The sequence below is a fragment of the Bufo gargarizans genome, chromosome 9 (genome assembly GCF_014858855.1).
Source record: "Bufo gargarizans isolate SCDJY-AF-19 chromosome 9, ASM1485885v1, whole genome shotgun sequence".
In the NCBI taxonomy this organism is placed as follows: domain Eukaryota; kingdom Metazoa; phylum Chordata; class Amphibia; order Anura; family Bufonidae; genus Bufo; species Bufo gargarizans.
In genome coordinates, this window is record NC_058088.1 from 11,537,144 (window position 1) to 11,545,160 (window position 8,017).

Sequence of the window (8,017 nt, forward strand, 5' to 3'; positions counted from 1 at the left end):
CTTACTGCACCCAGATCCCCCAATTTACAGACCCCCATTTATACAGGCCCCAGACTCTACCCTTCTTTACAGATCCCCATATCTCAACAGACCCCGATCAATACAGACTCAAGACCCCCGACTTACAGACCTACCCATTTATACATACCCCATACTCATCCCGTCTATACAGACCCCAGTACATTAATGGAGACCCCAGAACCCCATTTATACAGGCCATGCATCTTTACAGACCCAAGACCCCCAATTTACAGACCCACCCATTTATACATACCTTAGACTTTCCTCATCTATACAGACCCCCATCTATACAGACCCCCATCCAGGGGCGTAGCTTAAGGCTCATGGGCCCTGGTGCAAGAGTTCAGCTTGGGCCCCCCTTCCCTCAGTACTTTGTGGCAAGGGAAGGGGGGCCCCCCTCAATCCAAATTCTTGACCTAACCCGTTCCCTTCAGCCAGAGGTGTAACTTGACCAGCATGTACCGTACTTTCAATAATACCAGTGTCCTCTTATATGGCACAAGGGTCTTTGGGTCCCCTCAGGCTCCTAGGCCCGGTAGCGACTGCTACCTCTGCACCCCCTATAGCTACGCCACTGCCCCCATCTATACAGGCCATGCATCTTTACAGACCCCCATCTATGCAGACCCTCTATCTATCAAGACCCCCAATTGACAGAACCAACCATTTATACAGATCCAACATTTTCCTCATCTATGCATACCTCAGACTCATGCATTTACATGGACCTCAGATTTCCCTATTTACACATAACCTATTCTAGATCCTCCACATCTAGACCCCAGATTCCCCCATTTATAAGACCCTCCACATCTATACAGACCCCAGATTCCCCCATTTCTTGAATTTTAATTCATGAACTTGGGGCATTAACCTAAAAAGGGGTGCCACTTATGGGTGGGCTTACATGAGCCCTGCCCAGGACACCCCAAATTCTACGGGTCTGTTACTGAAAATTAGAAACAATGCCTCCAAATTCGGGGCTGTTGGCAACTATGCCCATCTATACAGACCCAAGGCCATGTCTACCAACTTTGCAGCTGGTAAATTCTGGATAAATGGTCCCCATCTCAGGAACACCCCCAAACAGAGCCGGCCTGTCCATTATTGGTGGGACTTATGTAAGCCCCACCAATTTCTGGCTCTGGGCAACCTCTGAAAATTCGGTACAGTCCCTACAAATTCAGTACTGTTGGCGACTATGCAAGACTCATCTCATCTGTACAGACCCTAGATTCCCCCCCATCTATAAAGACCCCAGATGCCCCTTATCTATACAGATCACAGACCCCCAATCTATACTTGCCTATTTTCTGCTTTTCCTGGCAGCCTCCCAGATGTTATGGGGGAGTTTTGAGGCTCGGTCTGTACTGTACCTCTGATTTCATGTGGAAGCTTACAGAAGTTATATGCTCCATAGGATGCCATAATACAGTAATATTCCCCCAGAAGCATTGCATTGTGGGGGGGGGGGGGGTTGACTGGTATTGAATCTCCTTCTCTGCGTCCTGTCACACACTCAGTTTACCCATAGCCACCATTAGTGGGAGATCACTGCATACAGATTTGTACCTATACAATCAATTCTATAGCTCCGTACACAGATAGCGTACATAGGACACACTTTGGGCCCCACTGGATAGGAATAGTGCTGGAATAGAGATTATTATTATGGTTATTGCAAACACTACCTCACTTTGATATATAACAAGGCCGCCTGTCTCTAAAAGATGTTGTTAATAAAGTTAACTTGAAAAAAAACACTTCACATTCACACAGAAGGCAGAAGAAGGTCTGCACAGTTCTGTTCACCTGTCAGACACCCAGAAGCTCCCCTGACAAACCAAAGATGGCACCAGTCATGTGACCAGGGTGGGTGTGTCATGTGACTCAGCAGCTCTTGTGCTAACAGAAAGCAAGATGTCACATGACATATGTGGGTGGTCACATGGCTGATATCCTGTTAACTCCTAGTGAGTTGGCCATGGATGCTCTACACAGGGCTGTACCATTCTACTGTGCAGGGGGGTGTACCGCCCTGGTATAAGTAAAGTTTGCAAGCAGCATCTTTACTACTTACATATTAGAAAATTGTAGGATTTCCTATTTGAACAATAGACACAGTCACTTAGATCAAAACTATCTTTTTGTAAAAGTAGCTTTGTTGCCCATAGCAACCAATCAGAGCTCAGTTTTCATTTTTCCAGAGCAGCTATAGGCCTCATGCACACGACCGTTGTGTGCATCCGTGTCCGTTGTTCCGTTTTCCGTGATTTTCTGCAAGCCCATTGACTTTCAATGGGTCCGTTGAAAACTCGGAAAATGCACCGTTGTTCATCCGCGTCCGTGATCCGTGCTTCCTGTCCGTCAAAAAAAATATGACCTGTCCTATATTTTTGACGGACAACGGTTCACGGACCCATTCAAGTCAATGGGTCCGTGAAAAAACACGGATGCACACAAGATTGTCATCAGCGTCAGTGATCCGTGTCCGTAGGCTACTTTCATACAGACGGATCCGAAGATCCGTCTGCATAAAGATTTTTCAGAGCTTTGTGAAAACTCAGATCCGACAGTATATTCTAACACAGAGGCGTTCCCATGGTGATGGGGACGCTTCAAGTTAGAATATACTAAGAACTGTGTAGATGACTGCTGCCTGGCAGCACCCTATCTCTTACAGGGGGCTGTGATCCGCACAATTAACCCCTCAGGTTCCTCTCTGTTTCCCCTGAACTGCCTTGCATTACCCACAGCTAGCAGCTGCACTCTCACTCTTTCTCTCAACCGACTAACTAGGCCTGAACTGCACTATATATACTGTGGTGCTACCCCATCTAGTGGTGGATGTATGTAGTGCACCTGACAGCCTGGTAAAAAGGGATTTCACATAATAACACAATGCACATGCTATTACAGAAGACAACAAAAAGCTTTTGCAGTTCCCACATAAGCTAGCGGGACGCTGCACACTCTCTCTACTGTCAGCCACAGCGCAGACCACCGCTACCAGTGTCACAATTCTAACCAAGACCAATGAACACCACTCAAATTGGACAAGATTTGGCATTAGACCATGGGGCATAGATAGGACATCGTGCACTGCCCAGCATTAGTTAATGCTGTGGGCAACTCATCTGCCTGCTGCACACCATAATCTCCAGCTACAGATCAGTGACAGGTTTCACAAGGGGCACAGATTTGGGTCCTGATATCCAGCCTGTAAGGAGAGGACCTGCTATCCCCTTATGGGTGTCATCATGGTTACAAGCCAGTCACTGGGATACATGGAGGTTATTTTGGGGCAGATTAGAGTGTAACCCTCCCAGAAACCTGTATGTACATGGCGAGGTGCAGTGTGGATATGGGACGGAGGCTATCGTGCCGTTAGCGGCAGCCAGGCCTGCTCCAGTGTAGGGCTGTGCGGCCAATGGAGCCTCGTCCCGCTCGCACACACAATAGATGCACTCTGCTGGCCGAGGCTTTTTTCCACTTACTCTGTACTGCGCAGGGGTCGCTTCCTCGGAGTACACGTAGCGCAGTCAGGATCTGATGGCTCTCGCGTGTGCAGTGTTCCCCGTGGGCAGGGGGTTGGGAGCGTGAGTCGTGGCCTGAGTCCGCCAGCTTTCTTCCCACTGAAGGCAGTAAACCCTCACTGCTGTGCGTCCAGGCTAGGGTTGCCACCTTTTCTTCAAGCCAAACCCGAACAGAAGGGAGGGAGGGCCCCCTTCCAGGCCCCGCCTCCAGCCACGCCCATGTCCCGCCTCCAACCATGTCCCGTCTCCACCCCTGGTCGCTGTCGCACCGCAATCGTTACGCCCCTGATCCCATGCCTGCGCTGTCCCTTTTAGTATTCGCTGCAGGTGCGGGATTTACGGGACGAAGAGGAGAACTTGGACGTCAATCAACTGGACATGGGCGTGCCACTGACAAAGGGTGAATAGACTGAGCCTCTAGGTGCTGCAGGAACGCCCTCATAGCACCTATAGGCTCATTAGCATATTATAAGTCTTTATTTTAAGAGAACGGCGGCAGCGGCAGGGAGTTATAAAACATACTGTTATGTAGTATTAGCACATCGCTAACCTCAGTCAGCTACATAACATAACGTTTTTTCTGATGATTGACAGATTCAGAAACCTGTTTAAAGGGCTTCTGTCCCCCCACTAAACTCTTTTTTTTGGCTTCTTATAATCCCTATACTGCGATATATGAATACATAATGTTATTAGTCATTTTGGTTTAGTAGATAATGAATAAAACAGACTTTTATAATATGTAAATTACCTGTCTACCAGCAGGTAGGGCGGTTACTTGCTGGTAGCAGCCGCATGCTCTTTTCATAATGACGCCCCCTCCTCATGTCGATTGACAGGGCCAGCGAACGCGATCGTTCTCTGGCTGGCCCTGTCTGGTATCAAGATCTCGCGCCTGCGCCGTAACGGTCTTCAGTTGGTGCGCTGAGAGGAGGACACTCGATCGGCCGCTCCATCCTCAATGCGCCTGCGCCGATGACGTCACATCTACACCCGGCGCAGGCGCACTGAGGATGGAGCGGCCGAGCGAGTGTCCTCCTCTCAGTGCACCTGCACCAACTGAAGACCGTTACGGCGCAGGCGCGAGATCTTGATACCAGACAGGGCCAGCCAGAGAACGATCGCGTTCGCTGGCCCTGTCAATCGACATGAGGAGGGGGCGTCATTATGAAAAGAGCATGCGGCTGCTACCAGCAAGTAACCGCCCTACCTGCTGGTAGACAGGTAATTTACATATTATAAAAGTCTGTTTTATTCATTATCTACTAAACCAAAATGACTAATAACATTATGTATTCATATATCGCAGTATAGGGATTATAAGAAGGCAAAAAAAAGAGTTTAGTGGGGGGACATAAAACATTTGAATTGTGTAATTGTATGTAACAGTTTCTATGTATACCTTTTTAGAAGTGAGTGACAGACTAGGACAGGTGTCAGGACTCAGGAGTTAGGACTGTCTTGGTCAGGTTGTCTGCATGTAGGGCACAGTGGGCACTTGGCTGGCCACTACATGGGCAGGCTGCTGGAGCTGGGCTGGAGAGGAGAAGTAGAATGATTTCTCCCACGGAGCTCCCTCTGCCTCTCTCTCTGATGTCATCACTTCCTGTTCCTTATCAGAGAGAGAGGGAGGGAGGGACTGGGAGGCAGAGGAGGAGCCTGAACAGTGAGTGAACACACAGCGCTGCCTGGCATCACTGGAGGATGGAGGAGGAGGAGGAGGGAGGAGGGAGGGAGGAGGGAGGGAGGAGGGAGGGGGGAGGCTCGGGAGCGCTGCGCTCAGCTGATCACCCGGAGTGACAGCTTAAATATGCGATCGGAGTCTCGGTCGGACCACACTGCAGTTTGAATGAATAATCCTGTGCCCGGGTCTAAGAAAGGCTTGTACCCGGGCACAGGATTACAAACCCGGACTGTCCGGGTGAATCCCGGACGGGTGGCAACCCTAGTCCAGGCACAGGCGGGCGTAGGTGATCGTGTCAGTACTGCAGCCGCCCAGGCGTGTCCCTTCATCTTCCACTATGCGCAAGCTCCGTCACTGTGCGAGCCACATGACTCAGCCTCGCGGGCCGCAGGTTGGACATCACTGGTGTAGCTGATAGGTTCCAGTGCAGGGTGTTAGGTAGTGTGATAGGAATTACTGTTTCTCTGCTGTCAACAATACTTAGTGCACCAATACAACAATACTTAGTGCAGCAATCAGTAATATCTACTCAGACCTGATAAAATGTGAAGTTGCACGTATTGTGCAAAAAATATGCGCATCATTAGTGCCGATTTGTGCAATGGCGAAAATAATGACTGGAGATTACGAATTCTAGAATTCGCGAGTTTATTGCAAATATTATATGAAAAATTTACAAAATATCACAAAAAAAACTAATATTGCCTATGCCTCTCATCACTATTTATATCCTTAGTGCTGAGAACTTCCTCTGACAAGCACCGCCCCCAGTATTATTTTAAAGGGGTTGTCTCACTTCAGCAACTGGCATTTATCGTGTAGAGAAAGTTAATACTAATGTATTGTGATTGTGCATATTGCCTCCTTTGCTGTCTGGATTCATTTTTCCATCACATTATACACTACTCGTTTCCATGGTTACGACCACCCAGCAATCCAGCAGCAGTGGTCATGCTTGCACACTATAGGAAAAAGCACCGGCCTCTCTCTTTAACTGACTGTATGGCGGCCCCACCATGGCCGCTAATGGCGGGGCGTGTGACCCGACTAGGCCTCTACTGAATAATGTGAATGCACTAGTTTCCCATGTCCTATACACATGCTTACCAATGTTTCAGTTGGTAAAATTGGGGCATCTAGACCCCACCTGGGAACACCTACTTACTGGTGGTGTTTGTGTTAGCCCCGTCCATTTTCTGCCCGAGACAGCGTTAATTTGCTGGGACTGTCTCTGAAAATCAGGGACATTCCTGCTAAATTCGAGACAGTTGGCAGCTATGCATACAGGGTTATTCAACAGAGGTGAAGAAGATTGTATTTCTCAGTGGAAGAAATTTACACAAATATATCAAACATCCAAGATACTAGACAGTTCAAGAGACTAGTTATAACTGTGGGGCCCCGGGGACCCAGATACTGTAAATAAATGGCCAATCCTTTTAAGAATATCATTAAAACGTATTAATCAAATGTGCATATTCTGCATTAAAATATAACATATTGGGAGAGATTTATCAAAACTGGTGCAAAGGGAAACTGGCTTAGTCACCCACCACAACCACGGGCAGATCGGCCATAGACCTTACTGGGAAAATTCCCAGTGGGCCAAAAACCAGGGGGTCACCCAAGCCCTCTTCTCTGCCAGCGACCACACATGCCCTACTGCAGGGGTGCACCAGCGATGAGGCCAGGTGAGGCAATCACCTCAGGCAGCACCAGGTACGGGCAAGAGGGGGGCAGCGGAAATGCCATGGGGAATGAGCGTTTTTATTGTGACAAAGGGGTTAGGGTAAGAAATTAGCATGGGGGGAGGGAGGGCACAGTTTCAGTTTTCGCCTCAAGCAGCAGAAAGGCTAGGACTGCATATGTAGTGTCCCACTAGGTATGGGTGGGCACTACACAAGGGTCAATTGGTGTGCGCATTACTCTTACTCACAAGGAACAGAAATGTCATATTTTATTCTGCATTTAATGTATGTTTTACTGTGTTGTTAGATGCAACGTACCCCTGTCTAATGCAGCAGCAGGCCTAGTTGGGTGTAGTTAGACATCCCAGACACTAGAGGGAGATAGGGAGCCCCTAGTATAAATGTCCAGGCCCAGACAGGGAGAGGAGTGTGCAGAGTCAGGAGTCTGAGAAGACACAGGTTAAGAAGCCTGCTCCTAACATGCAGCTGGATAGCCCTGGCTGCTAGTGATGTCCAGGAGGCTGTTGAGAAGCTCCAGCCTGCCTGAAGAATGAGAGAGCCTAAGTTAGCTCTGAAGAGATACCCCAGTTGCAGGATTCAACCTCCTGGGAGAAACCAACAGTTACCCACCTGATAGGAGGAGGCATCCCAGGGTAAGCGAAGTGACCCTGATAGGCAGAAGATCTTAGGAATCATAGCAAGCAGTATAATACCTGAGGAAGGAGGTAACCAAGGATATAAGCCACCCTTTTAGGCATCCGGGCCTTGGGAGTTATCAAGCCAGAGTAGGAGTCCTAGAAAGGACAGAGTACATGATTCTGGGAAAAGTACAACCTGCTGCTGAGTGCTTGTGGAATTTACCCTCAGTGTAACTTGCATGACTATTGCCTGCCATATTTGTGAATAAGCCCCTTTTGTGGAACTGTAATACAGAGACTAACTACTCCCTGCTGTACAAAGTTGGATTGTCCAGTAAAGTTTCCGTTTGGTTCACTGCATACTTGTGTACCGTTATCTTTCCAACCATCAACCGGCGTGCCACCGGACAAAGGCACTGGCGTCACGAATACCACAGGGACCTTGCCCCA

At 48.6% G+C, this 8,017-nt stretch overlaps 1 protein-coding gene across 2 annotated transcripts in view; it reads right to left on the reverse strand.

The window, feature by feature from the left end:
• MSH5 (mutS homolog 5) overlaps positions 1–5,251 on the reverse strand; it is an 80,264-nt gene extending 75,013 nt beyond the window's left edge. For both annotated transcript variants that reach the window (XM_044306399.1, XM_044306398.1), the window contains exon 1: positions 4,960–5,251. The gene's annotated coding sequence lies outside the window, so the exon portion shown is untranslated. The remainder of the gene's footprint in view (positions 1–4,959) is intronic.
• Positions 5,252–8,017: the final 2,766 nt, after the last annotated feature.